This window comes from Sus scrofa, chromosome 9, assembly GCF_000003025.6.
Source record: "Sus scrofa isolate TJ Tabasco breed Duroc chromosome 9, Sscrofa11.1, whole genome shotgun sequence".
Lineage (NCBI taxonomy): Eukaryota > Metazoa > Chordata > Mammalia > Artiodactyla > Suidae > Sus > Sus scrofa.
This window is the reverse complement of record NC_010451.4, coordinates 126,600,590-126,623,298: the sequence shown is the minus strand read 5'-3', so window position 1 is coordinate 126,623,298 and position 22,709 is coordinate 126,600,590. Positions and strand designations below refer to the sequence as shown.

At 41.7% G+C, this 22,709-nt stretch overlaps 1 long non-coding RNA gene across 1 annotated transcript in view; it reads right to left on the bottom strand.

Annotated features, from left to right (window-relative positions):
- Positions 1-22,709, bottom strand: part of LOC110262257 — a 45,512-nt gene that overhangs the window by 5,080 nt on the left and 17,723 nt on the right. Inside the window, exon 3 of the long non-coding RNA XR_002347096.1 lies at positions 2,904-2,976. This is a non-coding gene — a long non-coding RNA (uncharacterized LOC110262257). The remainder of the gene's footprint in view (positions 1-2,903; positions 2,977-22,709) is intronic.

Here is a 22,709-nt window from a genome sequence, read left to right as displayed (position 1 = left end):
ACCTCCTTTTGCCCCAAATGATTCTTAGCCTTGCCTTGCCTGTCTCGGGTAGTGATACTGTCATCCACTCTATTGTTGAAGCCACAAAAACATAGTCAACTTCTCTTCTGCCTTCAGTTCTTCCAGCTCTAACCCATCCCTTCACCGTTAGCTCCTCATCCAAGCCCCCTTCACCTCTACCTGAGGCACAGCCTCCCCCTGGCCTCCCAGCAGCCACTCCTGCCAGTACGCAAGCCAGCAAGAGTCAGCTCTTTGAAACATGAACCAGATTGGTTCACTGCCCAACTTAATCCTCCTTCCCTTATTCTGAGGTCAGCTAACTCCCTAGCACGGCCACGGATCTATGAGGCCTGCCGCTGGTGCTCCTTCCCGGTCTTGCATTGGGCCCCTCTTCCCTCCTGTCCACTGGCCGTCTTGGGTTTTCTTAACATCTCCAAGTATGTCCTCACTCCAAGGTCTTGTACATGCTCTTCTCTCTCTGAATGTTCTCCAAAGTGATTCAGTTTCTCTTCACATGTCACTTTCTCAGAGAAGTTTTCCGTGACCACCTACCCACATTTCTAACTCTATTTACCACCGCAGCTTACTTTGTCCTGGGTAAACTACTAAGGGGTCTCTAAACAGAGCCAAGCCTGAACCTCTCCTTCCATCCCCAGCATCTCTGAGAGGTAGAGGGATTCCTCCCCTGGCATCTAACTGACCCCCTTCCCTCACTTTAGGCTTGGTTGCTTTTCTCCACAACCAAAGACCCAGACAACTGTGACCCCACCCACATGTGGGTCAGCTTCACTTCGACGTTCCTGCTCAGAGATGGAATCCCTTCGAGGTGAGACTCTGTGGGTCCTGCTGTGTTCTACCAGGTGCTGTCATGTCACGGAAGAGAACTTCTCTTTCCAAATAAAAAAAAAAAAGAAGAAGAAGAGGAAGAGGCCCAACCATTCAACACCTATGTGCACATCCACAGAAATGCACCTTAGGAAATAGATGAGAACGTTCGTATCAGCTCTATTCATAATACTCAAAAATTAGAAACCACCCAAATATGCATCAAAAGCAGACTAGATTATGCATTCCCATCGTGGCTCAGCAGTAACAAACCCAACTAGTATCCATGAGAATGTGGGTTCAATCCCCGGTCTCACTCAGTGGGTGAAGGATTCAGCATTGCCACAAGCTGTGGTGTAATCACAATGCGGCTCAAATCCTGCTTTGTTGTGGCTGTGGTGTAGACTGGCAGCTGTAGCTCTGATTTGACCTCTAGCCTGGGAACCTCCATATGCGGCAGATTCAACCTGAAAAGACAAAAAAAAAAAAAAAAAAAAAAAAAAAGCAGACTAGATGAATAAGTTTTGTCATACTCGTGCAATAGAATTCATTTAGCAATGAATACCACACATAACAATATGAATGAATTTTACAAATAAATGTTGGACAGGAGTTCCTGACGTGGCGCAGTGGTTAACGAATCCGACTAGGAACCATGAGGTTGCGGGTTCGGTCCCTGCCCTTGCTCAGTGGGTTAACGATCCGGCGTTGCCGTGAGCTGTGGTGTAGGTTGCAGACGCAGCTCGGATCCCGCGTTGCTGTGGCTCTGGCGTAGGCCGGTGGCTACAGCTCCGATTGGACCCCTAGCCTGGGAACCTCCATATGCCGCGGGAGCGGCCCAAGAAATAGCAACAACAAAAACAACAACAAATAAATAAATAAATGTTGGACAAAGAAATCAAATTTACAAAAACACATTTTTATATAGTTTTTTAAAGGGCCAGAAATGGCTCAACAATAGTTAAGCTACTTAGGAATAATGCAGAGGTCGTAGAACTGCAAGGAAATGTAAAGAGGCGACCGCCACAAAATTTAGATGAGAGTTGGTCTTTGGGGTGGAGAAACGGGGTAGGAATAGGAATGGGATACAGGGGATGGCTCTGGGGGATGCTGACAATGTTTTGTGTCTTGACCAGGGAGATGGTTACACTGGTGTTCATTGCATAATTTGATGACCTGTATATTTATATTGTGTACATTTTTCTCTATATATGTTTTATTTGGGAGAAATTTAAAAAAATTAAAGCATATCCTTGCTAGGTGGAAAGAACTCCCCTGGGACGTCTTAACAGCAAGTAAATCCCCATCTATCATCACTTGATAACAAATAAATTCCAGTCTACTTAAACACTGTTGTAAGGTTTTCACTATGTACATGCAAACACAATCCTAGCTGACACAGCATTCAGGGGGCGGATGGAAGATGAGGGGCAACAAAGGAAACAAATAAACAAACAGGTGTTGTTAGAGTTAATAAGAGAACCAGGAAGGCAGATTCGATAGAATGGTCAAGTTGGGACCAAGAGGCTACCACAAAGTGGCCAAATAGGAAGAAAACCTTAAAAAGGCCAAGTTCCCATCATGGCTCAGCGGTTAGCAAACCCAACTAGCATCCATGAGGATGCAGGTTTGATCCCTGGCCTTGCTCAGTAGGTTAGGGATCTGGCATTGCCATGAACTGTGGTATAGCACACAAACTCGGCTCAGATCTGGAGTTGCTATGGCTGTGGTGTAGGCTGGTGGCTACAGCTCCAATTAGACCCCTAGCCAGGGAACCTCCGTCTGCTGTGGGTGTGGTCCTAAAAAGACAAAAAAAAAAAAAAAAAACCCACGAAATTTTACTTGGCCATTAGATTTTCTCCAGCAGGAGTAGAAAAAAGAAACCTAGATTAATGTGCACTCCTATTCTATTCACAGCAATAGTATAGTTGTACTTTATTGACTTATGAAATTTGCACATACTCAAAAAGTTTTTTGTACAATATTTCCTAAATGGCCAAGAGAATCATGTATTAACATATTTCAAATATAGCAAAGAACCTGAGTTAGCCTTTAAAGGTGCAGGGAAAATGACTTACCATGACCCCTTTCACCAATATTGTCCCAACCAGAAGCCAAGCTAATACATTCTTCCCCACAGGATGGAAGATTCTGTAAGAAAAGGAGAAAAGAAGGAGGCAGAAGAGGAAAAGGGGTGGGGGAGAGATGGAGGGAAGGAAGGAAGAAGGGAAGGAAAGGAAAAGGAATGCATTTAGTACTATAACAGACTGAGCATAACAAGCAATGGACATGTACACAGAAGAGTCAGGGAAGACTTCTCTGGAGTTGTTCACAAACTGATACCTAAGGAATTAGCCAGAATAAAATGAGAGAGAGTCCGCCAGGGCCAGATCAGCAAGGACCATGGGAAGTATATCAAGCATGTCTTCATCATCTGAAGCATCTCTCTTGAGGTTTCTTTTCATCAGGGGGCTTATACTTAACAGGTAAGCCATGATTTTGAACTATGTCAACTTGATTTGTCTGGTATTTTGAAACACTTGACCATCACCCAACAGTCACTAACTGGATTTTGCCTGTAGCTTCCTAGGTTCCAGATCACATAACCGTTCTAGAACAAGGTCCCTCGCTATTATAACCTTTGTTATCATTCACTGGGCTTATCAGTGTATGCAGAAAAGAACAAACTCCAACATTCTCCCACTCACTGATTTGGGTAGAGGTGTTCAGCCTCACACAAAATACCACCTCAGACTGTGAGCAGGTGCTGAAGCAGCCCCAGGCACTTGCTGTGTCATTTAATGCTAAGGGGACCCTCCAAACCGGCTGAGATTTACAAGCAAATTCCTATGCTTTTACAAGAAAAACTCTATGCTTGCCTGTGTCTTAATATGGAACTGAAAAGTGATGAGGGTAGGCAAAATTCCCTTTTTCACATTGCCTTTATTCTTCCAGTTTAAACATCATTAGGGATTAGTGCAATGTGAAAGCAATATTATGCACTTGGAGTTCTCAGCCGTTTACTCCCTGGTAATAGCTAAACAAGATGAGGCTATGGGAGAATTAGGACACAAAAAAATTACCTTGCAATTTTTTTTTTCTTTGTCATTTGTCTTTTTAGTGCTGCACTTACAGCATATGGAGGTTTCCAGGCTAGGGGTCAAATCAGAGCTGTAGCTGCCAGCCTACGCCAGAGTCGCAGCAACGCCAGATCCAAGCCATGTCTGCGACCTACACCGCAGCTCACGGCAACACCAGATCCTTAACCCACTGAGCAAGGACAGAGATTAAACCCACAACCTCATGGTTCCTAGTCGGATTCATTTCCACTGTGCCACAACGGGAATTCTTACCCTGTGTTCTTTTTTTTTTTTTTTTTTTTTCCATTTTTTAAAATTACTCAAATGAATTTATCACATCTGTAGTTGTATAATGATCATAACAATCTGATTTCACAGGATTTCCATCCCACGGCCCAGGCACATCCCCCCACCCCTCAAACTGTCTCCTCTGGAGACCATAAGTTTTTCAATGTCTGTGAGTCAGCATCTGTTCTGCAAAGAAGTTCCGTCTGTCCTTTTTTCAGATTCCACATGACAGTGAAAGCATTGGATGTTGGTGTCTCATTGTATGGCTGACTTCACTTAGCATGATAATTTCTAGGTCCATTCATGTTGCTAAAAATTCTGGTATTTCCTTCATTTTAATGGCTGAGTAATATTCCATTGTGTATATGTACCACATCTTCTGGATCCACTCCTCTGTCGATGGATGTTTAGGTTGTTTCCATGTCTTGGCTATTGTAAATAGTGCTGCAATGAACATTGGAGTACATGTGTTTTTGTGAGTCGTGGTTTTCTCTGGATAGATGCCCAGGAGTGGGATTGCTGGATCAAATGGTAGTTCTATGTTTAGTTTTCTGAGGAATCTCCATACTGCTTTTCACAGCGGTTGCACCAATTTACAATCCCACCAACAGTGTACGAGGGTTCCTTTTTCTCCACACCCTCTCCAGCACTTATTGTTTGTAGACTTTTGGATGATGGCCATTCTGGCTGGTGTAAGGTGGTACCTCATCGTGGTTTTGATTTGCATCTCTCTAATAATGAGTGACACTGAACATCTTTTCATGTGTTTCTCGGCCATCTGTATGTCTTCTTTGGAGAATTGTCTGTTTAGATCTTCTGCCATTTTTGGATGGGGTTGTTAGTTTTTTTGGTATGGAGCTGCAGAAGTTGTTTATAAATTTTGGAGATTAATCCCTTGTCAGTGGATTCACTTGCAAATATTTTCTCCCATTCTGTGGGTTGTCTTTTTGTGTTGTTTAGCGTTTCCTTTGCTGTGCAGAAACTTTGAAGTTTTAATTAAATCCCATTTGTTTATTTTTCTTTTTATTGTCAATACTCTGATAGGTGGATCTGAGAAGATGTTGCTGTCGTTTATGTCAGAGAGTGTTTGGCCTATGTTTTCCTCTAAGAGTTTGATAGTGTCTGGTCTTATATCTAGGTCTTTAATCCATTTGGAGTTTATTTTTGTGTCTGGTGTTAGGACGTGTTCTAATTTCATTCTTTTCCATGCGGCTGTCCAGTTTTCCCAGCACCACTTATTGAACAAGCTGTCCTTTCTCCATTGTATATTCTTGCCTCCTTTGTCATAGATGAATTGGCTGTAGGTGCGTGGGTTTAATTCTGGGCTTTCTATCCTGGTGTTCTTAAACGGGAAACTTTAAAGGGCTTGACACGGATTACCATTACTAATAGAGTCATGACAAACAGGACTTTCCATCTAAATCCTCATACCACACGAAGAAAACCTAAAGGGATGAAATCAATTCCTTGGCTTAAACTACAAAGAGAGAAAATTTAAGCATGCAAACTTGGATTACTGTATTTCACAAGATATATCTAATTACCAAAGTTTTTATGAGCTTTTCATAAAGTTAAGTCCCCAAATATGCATTTGATAAGTTAATCAGAGAATCAATGGATGGAAGGAAGAGAAGAAAGGAAATTCAACTGAAATAATTAATGAGCTATAAATATGCTTTGAGGATTAGACATTCAATATAGTTTAAATAAGATAACTGATGGCTGGGAAATGAGTGATCATCTCAATGAAACTGTTAAGGTTAGTGACACGAAACCAGATTATAACACAATATCCTTTCTCCTTTATTCCCACACGCTTTCCCTCTACTCCTTTCTCTTGCCTGTTCTCCCGCCCCACAGTTCCCTAATCCCTGGCCCTTTGAGAAAATGCTTCTCAAAATTTCCAAAATGGGAAAGGCCCTTCATTCCCTTCATACTAGTCATAGCTACGCCTTCAGCCGGCTGAGGCTGTTCAATTGTCTGTTCATCACTGAATTTATTTGATAGCAAATTACTGCGTCACTAGTAGCTGCAGACACTGTGCTGGACCCAGAGCCCAAGAGAGTCAAGAAGATACCCTTGGTCTCACCCTCAGGCTGCTTAGAGTCTTTGGGGGGATAGAAATGAGTAAACAACCAATTAGAACAAGGAGACTTACATTTGGGGCTCTGGGAACACATAGCCTAACACTGGAACTTACAATCTAGTTGAGGAGAAAAGACATTTGAAATTTAAAGGAAGTGAATATTGGTGTACAGTTCAAAAGAAACACTCAACTATGTAGTAAGAGGGATACTGGAGAAAGTGAAGGCTAAGATGGACTCTGAAGAGGAGGAAGCCTAGCCAGAGAGAAAGTTTGGGGAAAAATAAAGGGACAGTTCCAAAGTAGAGGTGACTGCACGTGTGAAGTCCCTGTGATGGATTAATGTTCCTAAGATAGGAGTTCCCGTCTGGCTCGGCAGAAACAAATCTGACTAGCATCCACGAGGATGCAGGTTCAATCGCTGTCCTCGCTCAGTGGGTTAAGGATCCAGCATCACTGTGAGCTGTGATGTAGGTCACAGACGAGGCTCAGATCTGATGTTGCCATGGCCATGCTGTAGGCCAGCGGCTACAGCTCTGATTTGACCCCTAGACTGGGAACCTCCATATACCATGGGTGTGGCCATAAAAAAAACAATAAAAAAAAAATCTGAGTTTATGTTTCTGTAGAGGACTTTGCTTTATGGAAAATAGGAAAACTGGCCACTTTTCTAAGTGATGCTGTGCTTTTCCATCTCCTCACCAGAGGCCTCATGGGAATATCCTTCCCACCCTGCCCCTCGTCCTACTCTTTCTTCTAAGCACAACTTGGCAATTCACCATGTCTTACTTTAAAATCTTACATTTATATAGCTCCTCCGGTTTTCAAACATCACATATATGCCTTGTCAATGCTTGTAACATCTGTACTGTTTCAAACACCCCTTCTCCTCAAGAGGATGTACGTAATTCCTTAAGAGCAGCCTCTAATTGTCAGTGTCTTTCTTCCTGGCACAGTCTTTGACAGGAGCCATGCTTGCTATTCATTAATTGCCTAGTATCATGGTTTAAGTGGTCAAAGGAGAACACAATTTTCACCCAGAGCTACCTAGTTATCAGAGTTCTTCACTTTTCTTAAGGGGAAAATGGGCAAGACTAAATTTTCTTGGTGTTACAAATCCCTTGGCACAAGGACCCAGTGTGCTGAGAAATTACCTCAGTGGTTCCTGCTTTATCAGCACAACAAATTTGATCCAGGAGTTCAAATAGTTAAGTCAGCACGACACTGAAACCATCTTTACTTCAAGAATAATTCTGGCTACAGGTCCAATATTTGTCCTCTTTTCTGAGATCTGCTGACACCTGTGTCTCCAGGACCCTGCATTTCCACAGAGCAAAGCAGGGGTCTGCTCCATGACCAGTTGAAAAAAAAAGACATACTTGGGGCAAGTGCCAGTAAGTTTCCAAAAGACTGGTCGCCAGAAGCTAAAAGACAAATGTCTAATAATAAAAGGATACATGTTGCCAACTCCCTTGGATAAGATTTTTGAGACAAAAACAAAACAAAAAAAAACTTTAACTTTGAGAGAGATTAATTTCCCAAGGCAGCACCAGAGGACTTTGTGCATTTACTCAGTTCAGTGGTTTACAAAGTTGCGGCTGTGTCTAGTTCAAAACAAGGACCAGTTCCCTGTGTGAGCTGCCCAGTGGCGAGAACACCCATTCCAAGGCTCCTAGGTGTCCTTTCATTAAGTGGAAAATTCCACTAAAAGTGAAAAATGATACTATCATACCAGCATACACGTGGGGATTAAGCGACATCTCAAGTGTCCTTCCACGTCTGGGGACCACCTAGTGCCATCAGGGAGCTACAGGCGATAGTGTTTGCCTGATAACACCAGGTGCAAGTTTTGCCACCTAGGACTTAAAGCTGACTTACTTATAGTGGAAGCCTAGGCTGCCTGTGCTACTCACTATTATTGCTTTGAGAAGCTTGTACTTTTTTTAAAGTTAACTCACAAAATACTTACTCAGCACATACTAGGTTCTAAGCACTGAACTGGGGCAGAGGCAATAAAAATCACCTCGTCTTTACAAACGAACATTCTAGTGTCGAAGACCAACATGTAATGATTTTGCTAAACTGATAACTTCAACAATAAAATTAGGAAAGGAATACACTTGATTCAAGAGAAGCAGAGAAGAATACCAATCATTCTGACAAATGTTAGACTGTTAGAAGGGACATCCACAGTGCTACCATCATTCTTCAATTGCTTTCCTGAAAAAGGCAGTTTAAAACTACTAATGTGGAGTTCCTGTCGTGGCGCAGTGGTTAACGAATCCGACTAGGAACCATGAGGTTGCGGGTTCGGTCCCTGCCCTTGCTCAGTGGGTTAACGATCCAGCGTTGCCGTGAGCTGTGGTGTAGGTTGCAGACGCGGCTCGGATCCTGCGTTGCTGTGGCTCTGGCGTAGGCCAGTGGCTACAGCTCCGATTCGATCCCTAGCCTGGGAACCTCCATATGCCGTGGGAGCGGCCCAAAAAAAAAGCAAAAAGACCAAAAAAAAAAAAAAAAACAAAAACAAAAAAAAAAAAACAAAACCTACTAATGTTTCTTTCAGGAACTTAGTGGGTAATTCCACGGATCATAAGACTGCAAAAAAAAATTTTTTTTAAAGAGAGAGAGTGTCACAAACCTCACCAGTTTCAGGTAACCCAACTACCTACCCACCTGCCTTCAAAATCGGGGTCAACCGTGCTTGAGCTTACAGGGTTCAAGATCACCCCAAATAACCCAGAGAAGCTCATGTGACTATGGTTGCCTCCTCTGGTTGCCTCTGATCAGAAAAGCAAGTGAAGACCCAGTAAACTTCCAAATGCAACCTCGGACACAGCTAGAGTTCTTTGTGCATCCAAGGCCCTCCAAGTTTACCTTCTCACCTACCTTGCGGGCCAGGTACCTGAACAGTCTCCCATCCCCTCATTGGTTGCCCTCTACCATTTAGCCAATGTTCCCCAGGTATTCTCTAGCTCACTAATCAAGTAACTTTTATAGAGTGTCTTGCACATCACATAATAGCTCAGATTTGTGAAACAATTGGTTTTTCAACTTCTATTCATTCTATCACATTGCTCCATGGCAACTGCTATTTCCATGTCCTTCCTCTCCCACCACCAATCTCTGCCCACCCCTCCCACCATATCTATCTGCTAAAGGAACAGTTGAAGGGAGATGGTATAGAAGGAAGGACACAGATTCTGGAATTAGACATCGCTGATCCACATTCTGACAATATCACCTTAAGTCGCTTGATATCTGTGACCCCAGGTTCTCCTCTGCTAAATGAGAATAATCCCTCCTAGTACGCAATGCTTTTGTGAGGAAAAACTGGATGTGTGTAAAGTTCCTGGTATGCTGAGGAGTTGGGCACTCAGCATGCTATAAATGCTAGTTTCTTTTCTTTCTTAAGACCCAACTCAAATCCCTGCTATTCTGAGAACCCTCTCAGCTTATCTACTGAGATCTGTCTCTTCTAGAGCATAGCAGCCTTTCCTCAGTCTCTGAATGTCTCTATGATAAGAAAATCTGCAGTTGAGAAACTATAGTCATAGAGGAAAGAAAATCAGGAAACAGAGGACATTATTAAACGTGAACCTCCGTAAATTTAGTAAAATGAAACCATAATCCAACTTGCTAAATAAAAACAATGTCAATGACATTTGGACCTTATAATTAGCCATGGTGACTCCTGTGGTCTTATTTTCCATTTACCACTCCTTGCTCCTTAGAAAACTTCTAAAGAATCTCTACCTATAAATAATAAATCTGCTTGTAAATTCATTTTGCTCTGAGGCAGATAAGCCAGGAACTGTCAGGAGCTGTGTTTTTATCTGCCTCCAAGTGTTTGGTGCCTTACAGCTTAGTGCTGTTGACTCTGAGTCTCAAGTTCCAACACAAAAGAGGGAAGCACAGAGATGCTTGAGAGGATAAAAGCTTTAGATAAGCTCTGATAAACCACTGTGTATTACCAAGAGAACATTCTACAATCTCCCTTCAGGTACTCAGGTCCACCTGCCTCTCTTGGGTCCATGATAATCTCATGCCCAAAGGCTTTCTAGTCCCAACCACCCAAGGATGCAATTCCACAGTCTGAAAATTGACCCTTTTTTCAGTCCCATCTGGTAGCTTCTCCAGGCTTCTTTTCCCCTTATCTCTTGTTCTTAATACCCTTTTCTGTGTCATTAAACATTTGATGCCTCCACTACCAGTGGCTACTGGCTACTTCCATGTAAAAAAGCAAAAAAAAAAAAAAAAAAACCTAACATTTATGTGCCAGGCCCCATGCCATTCCAAGCACTTCAAATGTATTAACTCATTTAACATTCACGACAAAATTACGAGATAGCTACTATTAATATCCCCACTTTACAGGTAAGGAAACTGAAGGCTCGGAAAGGTTATAGGCAGGATTCAAATTTGGGTAGTGTATGGGTCCAACAGCCAAGACTTGCTAGATTTCCTTGATTTCTTGCTCAAAACCTCAGGCCACATGGAGTGTCTATTTTTGCTTTTGTATAAAATGTGTTTTCAGGTGAAATAAACCCTTGTGAAATCACAGCCTATTTGCTTCTCTTTTCTTTCTCCTCTTTCCTCTTCTTTACATTGCCTGATATCAAATAAATATTGCTTGATTAGAGCCCCAAGGTGTCACCATAATTGGTTAGATTCTCAGAAAAGAAATGCCAGGAGTTCCCTCTGTGGCTCAGTGGATTAAGGACCTAATGTTGTCTGCACGAGGAGCGGGTTTGATCCCTGGACTTGCTCAGTGGGTTAAGGATCCAGTGTTGCTACAAGTTGCAGCATAGGTCCCAGATGCCGCTTGGATTGAGTGTTGCTGTGGCTGTGGCGTAGGCCTACAGTGACAGCTCTAATTCAGCCCCTGGCCTAGGAACTTTGATATGCCCCAGGTGCATGGCCATAAGAAGAAAAAAAAAAGAAAAGAAATTCCTCCATGCCATATCCCAAAGTTTCCCTCTGTCTTATTCCATCTCTAACTGAGAGATGTGCCCTCTCTCTGGGGTCTCCAATAAAGATGCGACACAGAAAAATTTAAAAACATTATTCTGGATCAGATCTCAAACTACTCTGTACAGTATTCTGCTTTCAGACAATGGACATTTTGTAAAAGACATCTACTGCTGCATGTCACAATGCTTACTGCTTTTTAATGAATTTTATTGGATCCATCACTCACTAATATTTCATGCCTTTGTGAGCCAATTAATACTATCAAAGTAGAAACTTCTATAGATGTTCTATAATATTATGTCTAATGAACATGAAAACATAACTTTTAGTGTCAATATACATCCTCTACTTCTGACATGATTCTCTGACTCACTGAATAAGCTATGTTTGTTACATTCAGTCACTCAGCAAACATTTGCTGAGCTCTGGGATACCATGGCAACCAAGACAGACCATATCACTTCCTTCCTGGTGCTTAAACACTAGCATGGGACATACAGTAAACACACAAGTGTTTAAATGCTGATGATGATGGGTGCTGTGAAGAAAATCAGATGAAATGATGTGTGAGAAAGTGAAGTGGGTCTAGGAGAAGTTATCAAGGAGGGCCTCTCTGAGATTGGGTTATCAAGGAGGGCCTCTCTGAGAAGGAGACCTGAATACAGAGAAGCAAGCATGCACATTCAAGGACAATCAAGGCAAACAGTGAATGCAAAGTCAGCAGTTGGGAAAAAGACCCAGGCACTCCTGCCCTTGGAGAGCTCTGCATTGTGAATGCTTCTTCATGGCTATAAACTTTATACATAAATTCCATCAACCTTAATTGTTGTGAACTAAAAAAATGCAAACCGTCTCTAAGATAAGTTTCTGAACCCCTTTCACCACAGGTGACAAATTTCCAGGACTACTGTATCTTAATGCACTCCCATCAGGACCAGCTGCAAATATCCAGTAATATTTGTTGATAATTAACACCACAGACCATGGAAAACAGATTTTGACAATCAGTCAGCCATAAAATTGTTGTTAGACAAGGCTGTGGGAGGTTTAGCCCAGTTCTTGGGGAGCTGAGCCATTCATTCCTGCATAACACCCACATTGTTCAACCCTTCACCCCATCTCACCCTGTCCCCTGGAGCCTAAATGGCTGTGCTGAGTGATAACATTTCTTTATCAGAGGAAAACCAATAGTTAACCACTGAGGATTGTTTTTCTCATTGCTTTATGTTGAAACACTGCTCATACCCCCAAGCTTGCACCTAGAACCAGGTTAGTCATTTAGTAAAAGTTATAAAACTTCACTCGATAAAGAGATAGTTCACAAAGATAGTTTAAAAAAAGATAAACTTAACTCAGCATTCCTGATGCATGAACACCCTAAGCTTTAAAAGCATCCTAAAGTTTAAAACAGACTGAATCCCTATGATAATTACATCCTGATGTTGGGAGTACACATACTCTTTTAGCATTTAACCCATTCGCTGTTCACACAGATGAATTTATTAGGCCTGAACGGCACCATTGTCTGAGACTATTTTGCCCTAAGCTGATCTAAGGGTTCACATTTTCAAGGCTTTGGGGAGCTACCTCCTTGGGATCACCCTTGCTAACATCAGGGTATGACATGCTCCCTCATTCACATCTTCACTTGCCACATTATTCAAGAAGTTAAAAGAAAGTGGTATGATTGTTACATAGAGACCTGAGAGATATAAAAGGACTCAAATGAAACTTCTACAGATGTAGAAACATAATGCGTGAGATGAAAAATACATCAGAAGGGATTAACCACAGATTAAACACAGTAGAAGTAATGATTACTAAACTTGAAAACAGCAATAGAAATGATTAAAAGGGGAGTTCCCGTTGTGGCGCAGTGGTTAACGAATCCGACTAGGAACCATGAGGTTGCGGTTCGGTCCCTGGCCTTGCTGAGTGGGTTAAGGGTCCAGCGTTGCCATGAGCTGTGGTGTAGGTTGCAGACGTGGCTTGGATCCTGCATTGCTGTGGCTCTGGCATAGGCCGGCGGCTACAGCTCCGATTAGACCCCTAGTCTGGGAATCTTCATGTGCTGCAGGAGTGGCCCAAGAAATAGCAAAAAAAAAAAAAAAAAAAATTGAAATGATCAAAAGGATGTTCAGAGAAAAAAAAGACTGAGGAAAAAATGAGCAGAGCATCAGTGAGCTGTGGGACAACTTCAAGCCACCTAATATTTATGTGAATGGAAAGGTGAAGGAGCAAAAAATTATTTAAAGAAATAATTTTCCAAAGTTTCCAAATTTGATGAAAATGAAAACTGCAGAGTCAAGAAACTCAAAACACTCCAAGTATAAGAAATATAAATAAAACTACACCAAGTCACATCATTATCAAATCACTTAAAATCAATGATTAAAAAAAAATTTTTGGCCACACCTGTGGCATGCAGGAGTCCTGGGGCCAGGGATTAAACCCATGCCTCAGCTGTGACCCAAGCCACAGCACTCACAACACTGGATCCTTAACCTGCTGCACCACCAAGGCAACTCCAAGGGAAAAATATGAAAAAGCCAGTAAAAAAAAAAAAAAATTAAGCACAGAGGAACAAAGATAAAAATGACAGCAGACTTCTTGTTGTAAACAATGAAACCAAGAGACAATGGGGTAATATCTTTAGAGCACTGAAAGACAAAAAACAGTCAACATAGAATTCTATACTCAGTAAAAAGAGCTTTCAAAAATGAAGGTGAAATGAAGACTTACTGAGACATACAAAAGCTGAAAGTAAACTTGCCCTACAGGAAATGTTAAAGGAAATCTTTCGAGCAGAGGGAAAATAACACCAAAAATTTAGATCTATCCAAGAAAGGAAGAGGACCAAAACTGTAACTATGTGGGTTCTAGAGAGAAACTTCTCCATTATTACCTTCCTTCCACCACTGTTCAGTCCACGTCTTACTTAGAAATACAACTGAATGCGGTGCAATTCCCTATGTACAATTTATATACACATCATATATGGTAAATTGTGTTCATTCAGTAGTCATCCAACAAATACTCACTGGCCCTGTACTATATTTCAGACACTGGGGATAAACTCACTAAAACAACATGCCCCTTTAACAAGCCCATTGAGCTTACCCTCACACATTTGATCCTCTTATTCACAGACATGAGAATACAGCATCATAGTCACTCCACAATTTTTTTTTTTCTGTCTTTTTGCCATTTGCTTGGGCCCCTCCCACAGCATATGGAGGTTCTCAGTCTGGGGGTCAAATCGGAGCTGTAGCCGCCGGCCTACACCAGAGCCACAGCAACGCAGGATCCAAGCTGTGTCTGCAACCTACACCACAGCTCACGGCGACGCCGGATCGTTAACCCACTTAGCAAGGCCAGGGATCAAACCCGTAACCTCATGGTTCCCAGTTGGATTTGTTAACCACTGAGCCACGACGGGAACCCCCGCACTCCACAATTTGATGGTATTGTTTTATTTACATTTTTTTAATTCCCTCCAAACTGCAAAAACTTCAGTTTGGTTAATTTGTCTTTGTAGTTCAGCAATCCAATACAACAATTCAATATTAATAAAAGACCTCTAAATATGGTCAGTACTGTAGTTACCTAGGCCTAGACCATAATGCAACCTAAACAAAGTAACTTTATTATTTTTCACTATGTCAAATTTTTATTAGGCTGCTGGAATTGGGGCAGGAAGAAAAGGGAAAGGGGGACAAAGAAGCCATTTAGGACTAAAGTTCTGTTTCCATTATAATCCATATATTTTAAAAAGGATGTGAAGGTGTTCACTGCAGACATACACAACAATGTAAATAAAATGTGAATGAGGGAGTTCCCATTGTGGACCAGCAGATTAAGTACCCAACTAGTATCCACGAAGATGCAGGTTTGATACCTGGCCTCACTCAGTGGGTTAAGGATCCAGCATTGCCACAAGCTTTGGCGTAGGTCGCAGATGCAGCTCAGATCTAGCATTGCCATGGCTGTGGTGTGGGCCAGCAGCTGCAGCTCATATTTAACCCCTAGCCTGGGAACGTCCATATGCCACAGGTGTGGCCTTAAAAAAGAAAAAAAAATGTGAATAAAAATGCATGAACATCTGGAAGCCATGAGTATCTGGAAGAAGAAAATACACTGGCCCCAAGTGCTTATTTTATTACTGAAATTTTTAAAAAAACATGGCTTGGAGCTTCCTGGCAGCCATAGCAAAAAGGGAAACACAATTGGTAAGAAAGTTTACGTTGTGTTATGGAGAAAAATATTATTATTGCACAAATACTCACTGCCTTCTACTTCTTTCCCCCTAGATGTTTTCAAGTACCACTTTTCCAAGCCAGAATTTTGATAGACACTACAGCTGGTGGGGAGTGGGGAGAAAACAAGGATATATACTAGGAAACTCAAACCTTCTACATCACTATCTGAGGGGAAATCATATAATTTTGTACTTGATAATTTTTATGAAAGTCATTCTCACCCAGGAAACAGGTTACCCCTTCGAGAGCTTATGAAAATCTTATCCCATCATTTTTCACAGGTTAAATGCTTCACTTATGCTTGCCAGTGAGCAGACAAGCAAGTGCTCTTCTGTAAAACTCTCAATAATTGGAAGCCGAAGTAGTGAAATGCTGAAATCATCATCTTCAAATTAGCAATGGCTATTTTTATGTCAGGTTTTGCTTTGAGGAGAAAGAAAAAAAATTATATTCTAATCCACTTCCTAGGAATAGCTGTAATCAGCAGATGTCTGCAATGATAAAACTCAAGTAATTAAACTTCTTCATTTAAAAATCTATTTAGGAGTTCCTGTCATGGCTCAGTGGTTAACGAATCCGACTAGGAACTATGAGGTTGTGGATTCGATTCCTGGCCTTGCTCAGTGGGTTAAGAATCTAGCATTACCATGAGCTGTGATGTAGGTCACAGATGTGGCTTGGATCCCGCGTTGCTGTGGCCCTGGTGTAGGCCGACGGCTACAGCCCTGATTAGACCCCTAGCCTGGGAACCTCTACGTGCCGCGGGAGCAGCCCTAGAAAAGGCAAAAAGACAAAAAAAAAAAAAAAAAAAAAAAAGAAAGAAAAAAAAATCTGTCTAACAGCAACAACAGAAAAGGCATCAGTGAATTGTCACTTGTCAAACCTCTGGAAAATGGCTTAGCTCTAAATGGACTGACCTTAATTTTTATAAGTTACATGATTAGGCAAACAAACATAAAACAAACAGGAAGAAAAAAAGGAAGAAATTTATCATCTTGAAAGAGAATGTTTTGTAGTTGTCTTGTTTCTTTTATAGTCTTAATGTATAGAATGAAATGCTACTATAGAAATATCAGTTTATCTCTTTTTGCTTTTTATGTTATTGTCAAATCCCACAGAATGCAAGATGGCACTAGAACACCGCTGTTTCCCTCTGATTCGTTCCATTTCGTTAAGAGCTTGAACTCATTGTTAAAATTTCATTTCGCTTCCTTCTGAGTCCTCTTGCTGGACCCTCTGACAAATAGGTGAATAAGTTACCGGGAAACATTCTCATCAGTCATTAATTCCCTAAACTAATATTTATTGGCTCTCCTATGGGCCAAACAGCATTCTAAGCAGTGAAAAAAATAGACTAAAATCCCAGGCTTCACAGAGTTTATACCCTAGTGGAGGAAGAAGGACGATAAAACAAATAAGCAGAGACTAAGTCAAATGATGATAAGACTGACAGAGAAAAACAAATCAGGACAAAGGAATAGGAAATGCTTCCAGGGAGGGCAGGCATTTTTCAAGCCAGAGAAACGTCTCTCTGAGAGAGTGGCGTCTGAGCCAAAACTTAAAGGTATGGAGGAAGGAGTCTTGTAAACAACTGCAGAAAGAATATTCCAGACAGAAGGAACAGGCTTGGCAGGATTAGGAAACAGCAAAGAGGCCAGTGGAGCAGAAGGGATGAGCAGGGCATGTCAGGCCAGTGACAGAAGGGACAGGCAGCAGGGCAGATCAGGGAGGCCAAGGAGGTCATTGTTATAGGACTTTGGTTTTCACTCTGAAACAGATCAAAAGTCAACCAAGAAACGACACATATATTTTAAGCGAGCACATCGGCTATTGCATCCAGCACAAACATCAGAGGATTAAGGTGGGGTAGACTCTACAGAAAGCTATTGCAGTGGTCCAGACAAGACAGGATGGAGGCTCAGGCCAGGGGGTTGCAGCATCCTTGCTGATGGCTGACCACCTAGCAGTTCTGGCAAATGGGTCCCAGGGGTTGACAGTCATATTTTCTTAGAAAAGCCTTTAATAAATATATCAGAGGGAGTTCCCTTGTGGCACAGTGGGTTAAGGATCAGGCATTGCCCCAAACGTGATGCAGGCTGCAACTGTGGTACAGGTTGGATCCCTGCCCCCAGAAACTGCTACATGTCATGGTTGTAGCCAAAAGAAACAAACAAAAAGTATGAGAACGTTTTGAAAGCCAACAATCAACATTTACATGTGGGTGACTAATATGAAAGGGTTCTTGCTAGTGAAACTGGGAACACAATACCCCTATATCTAGGGGCTGATGTTTATTCATTGACGTTTCTGCTCAGATAACAATTAAATAGGAAAGCTTATTTGTTTCTACCCTTACAATGGAAAATGCTTTCTTAATATAACCAACTTTCTTCCTTGCCTTAGTAAATGCCGTATGATGAACAAAATTAAATTAACTCAGTTTTTGATGATTGAAGATTTGCCTTACTTCAGTATACTAATTCTTGCCAATAATTCATATTAAACAGACATCTGGATATAGAAGTACATGATCCACGAGACTGGCCTGAATTTATACTGAATCCTAGGATACACTCTAGAAATTTTATAATTGTTTTTAAACGCCTTGTGTGTTTGTTTTTTGTTATCATACATTTTTCTCCTAAGAGCAGACTGCAAATGAACTCTGGCTAATTAATTACGGCTAATCAAGATGTGTTTTTTCCCCCTGGGATCTCAGTCTCTAAGGGCTACAGTGCACATCATTCACTGACTCTACAACTGATTATAATACACACCAAATAATGACAGGAATTCATCATCTTGTTCCTGAAATAAACATGTTACTAACTCAACCATGTTATTCAAACTATAGATCAAAACAGCCCCTTCTGTGAAAGCCTGAACTTTTATAACCTTCTCTGCTATTCTCTCTCCCGCAGCATTTTTCTGGACTGACAGGACTGTTAACTAGATTTTCAAAACAAGGGTTATTTACATCCTTTAGTACATTTCAGTGAAATTCATTTGAACTGTCCTTTTTTGCCAGCTTCTCAATAAATCTTGCTGGCAGCTTAAATAAAAACATCATCAAACCAGACCAGCTTGTGGCAAAAATCACCACTGTTAAATGTGCATGGATAAGGGAAAAACAGAGACGGTTTCAATAAATATGAAGACAACAGACAACAGAAAATATGTGAAACTTCACAGTGTGTGGATAACAACAAAATCCCAAAGCAATGTTGCAAACACACATTAGTTTTCTAGAGCTGCCTCAACAAAGTACCACCGACTGGGTGACTTAGACAACACACGTTCATTTCTGATTGTTCTGGAGGTTAGGAATCTGAGGTCACGGTACCAAGGCTGACTTCTTCTGAGGTCTCTCTCCTAGGCTTGTACAGGTCCCTCTCCATCTTCACACGGCATTCTCCCCCCAGGTTGTGTCTGGGTCCTGATCTCCTCTTCCTATAAGGACACCAGTCGTATTGGATTACAGCCCACCCTAATGACTTCTTTTTTATTTAATTCATTCTTTAAAGCCCATATCTCCAAACACAAGCACAGTCTGAAGTACTGAATGGATGGGGGGGGGGCACGTACATAATTCAGCCAATAACACACTCTGTGTAGGAAAGGCACATGGTAAAAACCTGTTGTAACCTATTAACTGCTTAATGAACCATGATTTTTGATTCTTTGAATGTGTTAAGCCCAGAATATAGTGTTTGACATTCTCACTCCACGTTTGCAGAAGGACCACCAAGTTTCCGGGTGACCCACAAACTCATGGCAGAGACAGAAAGTGCTCAGAGGCCCTGGAGTTTGGCCCCCTTTCTGTTCAGCAGCCAGCTCTGCTCTCAGGTGACAGCCATCAGCCAGGCACAGTACATGTTTTCTGTAGACTCTGTCTTTGCCAGGTATCTCAACATTTTGCATTATTCACAAAGACAGATAAAAAGAATTGCTTTGTTGTTGTTTTTTCATCTGGCTAGTTTCAATTGTCTTCTTTTCTTTTTTTATAATAAATCTTACTGGACTATAGCTGATTTACAACGTTGTGATGGTTTCAGGTGTACAGCTAAATGAATTAGTTATATATATACAACTAATATATATTATATATTATAATATATAATGAACTAATACATATCACATAATATACTAATATTATAACACTGTACAATATACAATATTGTAATATAATATACAACAAACTAATATATATTATGTATTATAATATATATTTATATTACACATATAAATACATATTTCCCTGTGCTATAGGGGAAACCCTGGGGGATAGGATAATTTGGAAGGCTGGGATTGGCATGCACACTAAACCATATACTACTACATACAAAAATAAGTAACCAGACCTACTGTATAGCACAGAGAACTCTATTCAATACTCTATGATAGCCTATGTGGGGAAAGAATCTGAAAGAGAATGGATACATACATGTTTTGCATTTTCTGAAAGACACTTACCACAGAATAAGACATCCCTTTATTTTTCCCAGCCACATCGTAACACTGCAGCTTCCCACGGGGGCCAGAGAGATGGAGTCCAGTCCATATCAGGGCTAGCATTGGGTAGGTATCCATGGTGACTATCATTTCTCAACTCTCAAGAACCTGGACCTCGTTTCAGAACCCTTCTCAACTCAGCAGAGCCACCACCGTGGCTGGGATTGATGTTAACCCTTAAAACTTAGCATCCCCAACCCAAGCAAAATGAGCTGCCAGAAGCTACAGCTTGCCTCTTTACACGAAACAGCTTCTTCAGCCAGGGGTTTCCAATTACCAATTCAGTCTTAATTCTTAACTGGCCAGTGCAGGATTGGGCTCTATGTTAGCAAGAATCTTTCTAAAAGGGCAGGAGTGAATCCAGGCTTTGTGGAGCCTCAAGTTTATACAGTGTGGGGGGAGAGAATTCCCTTTAAGGAAAAGAGTGTAAAATTATACATAAAAAATGGTACAGTCTCTCCTAGGGCCTTGGAAGTGTCCCATGCAAGTGAGATGGCAACAGAATGGACAAGTTAGGAGATGCAAGACTGCGGTTGAGCTGAAGAAGCACCAGGCCGCAGAGAATACTGTTGTCCTGTTTAGAAAGAAACATGTATGTGCTTACACTGGTTCTGAGATTAAGCGCAGATCACATTTTTAGTGAATTGGAGACTCCAGGATTTAGCAGATAAGGACCAGCTACCCCTTTCTCACACTGCTGAGAAGTCAGTATGGAGGTTTCTGGAAGCAAGGTGTCCAATTTAAATAAAGAATCTGAAACCTTCTAAGGAAAAGGAACCAAGATTACTATATATTTTCCCAGAGATGTAAAGTTATAAAAACTAATGCCGCAGACTGTGTTAGCTTTGTCCAAGGTTGGATGCCAAAAAAAAGGCAAATGAGGCCCTTGAGAGAAGAAGACATCAAAACAGTTGACTGAATCAGATGACTTGTCCCTGTCCTAAGACAATCGGAGGGGACACTGGTTCTGGATCTCCAAGGTGAAGGACACCACCTGGACTCCACTGAGACAACGCTGGCATTCTCTCCAAAGAGAGTTGTAACTTTGGGAGCACAGACCTTCCTTAGCGCAGAGTGTTCAGAGCTGAACCTAAACTGACGGTAGAGGAACACTTTTACACACTTACCTTCCCCTTTCCCTAGCGCACATCCTCACACACTTCGCTCAGTTTCCGCAGCACTTTCCGGAGGACCCATGAGCACCTGACTCCAATTCTTCCCACGAGGGCAGTGGCAGTAGGTTTGGTGGCAGTAGCATGTCGGGGATTCTGTTGCATTCCTCGTACCCAGGGACCCCTGACAAGCCCTATATTAAGGCAATTTTTCAGCCTAGTGGAAAAGGTACAGATTTGGGAGTGAGCGACCTAGGTTTGAATTCTAGCTCTAACACATTCCAGTTGTATGACCTTAAGCAAGTTGACTTGGCTCTGTAAATCTCAGTTCCTTTCTCTGTTAGCTGAAGGTACTGTGAGCCCCAAGTGAGTAGATCTGTCTAAAATACATAGCATAGTATCTAGCATAGCATGACCTCCGTAAGCATTGGTTCTGTGCCTTTGCACTCCCAAGGACTGGCCTAGCAATGTTTGGCTAATGGGAAGTTTGGGGGTTTTTTTGTCTGGGGGCTATTTTATTTTATTTTATAGACATGCCCATGGCATGCAGAAGTTCCTGGGCCAGGGATCACACCCATGCCACAGCAGTGACAACATCAGGTCCTTAATCAGCTCAGCCACAAGGGAACTCCTAATAGAAAGCTTTAATTTGGAGTATGGAATCAAGTGGTGCTCAAAACAAGCCCTCTAGAAGTTCCTGTTGTGGCTCAGCAAGTTAAGAAAGCAACTGTCCACAAGGATGCAGGTTTGATCGTTGGCCTCACTCAGTGGGTTAACAATCTGGCATTGCCATGAGCTTCCATGTAGGTTGCAGATGCAGCTCAGATCTGGCATTGCTGTGGCTGTGGCATAGGCCAGCAGCTACGGCTCCAGTTCCACTCCTAGCCCAGGAACTTCCATGTGCCACAGGTGCACCCCTAAAAAAAAAGCCCTCTAATTATCACCATCACCTGTACATCACTACTTTAATCCTGCTGCAAGCTATGGTCCCACCAGTGCAAGAATACATGGAGAATAAAAAGACCGATCACAAACTGGCCTTAAGTTTAACACTATATAAACAGCAGGAAACAGGAAGCAAGAAAACTAGGCATCAGTCAGCTTGGGCTGGATGACAAACCCATCAAAATGTAGATATGCTGATGATGTGGATAAAGAACAAAATGCCCAGAACCTAAAATAACTTGCTTCGGAGCAAACAGGAAAACAAACGAACTGGCTTTAAGAAAACTTCCCGGAAAACCACACCTGAAATAAGTCACTTGCTCACTGTGAATTCTCTCCACCTTTAAATATATAGGTGGGGCTGCCTCACCACACACTTATCTGTATCCACAAGTCATTTTATGCTACAGGTTTTATCTCCTTAAATTTATTGTCAGCTCTCCCTGGGAGGAAATCATAGTTTCTACTTCGTTTGTATACTCCCCCTGGGTAGGGACACAAGAAACAAAGAGGAAAAGATAAATAAAAAGAAAGGAAGGAAGCAGCGAGGAAGGAAGAGGAATAAAGCAGAAAGGACAGCTGAACTTTGTGGTGAAGCATCCTGTGGTGAAATACCCGTTGCTGGGAACACTGG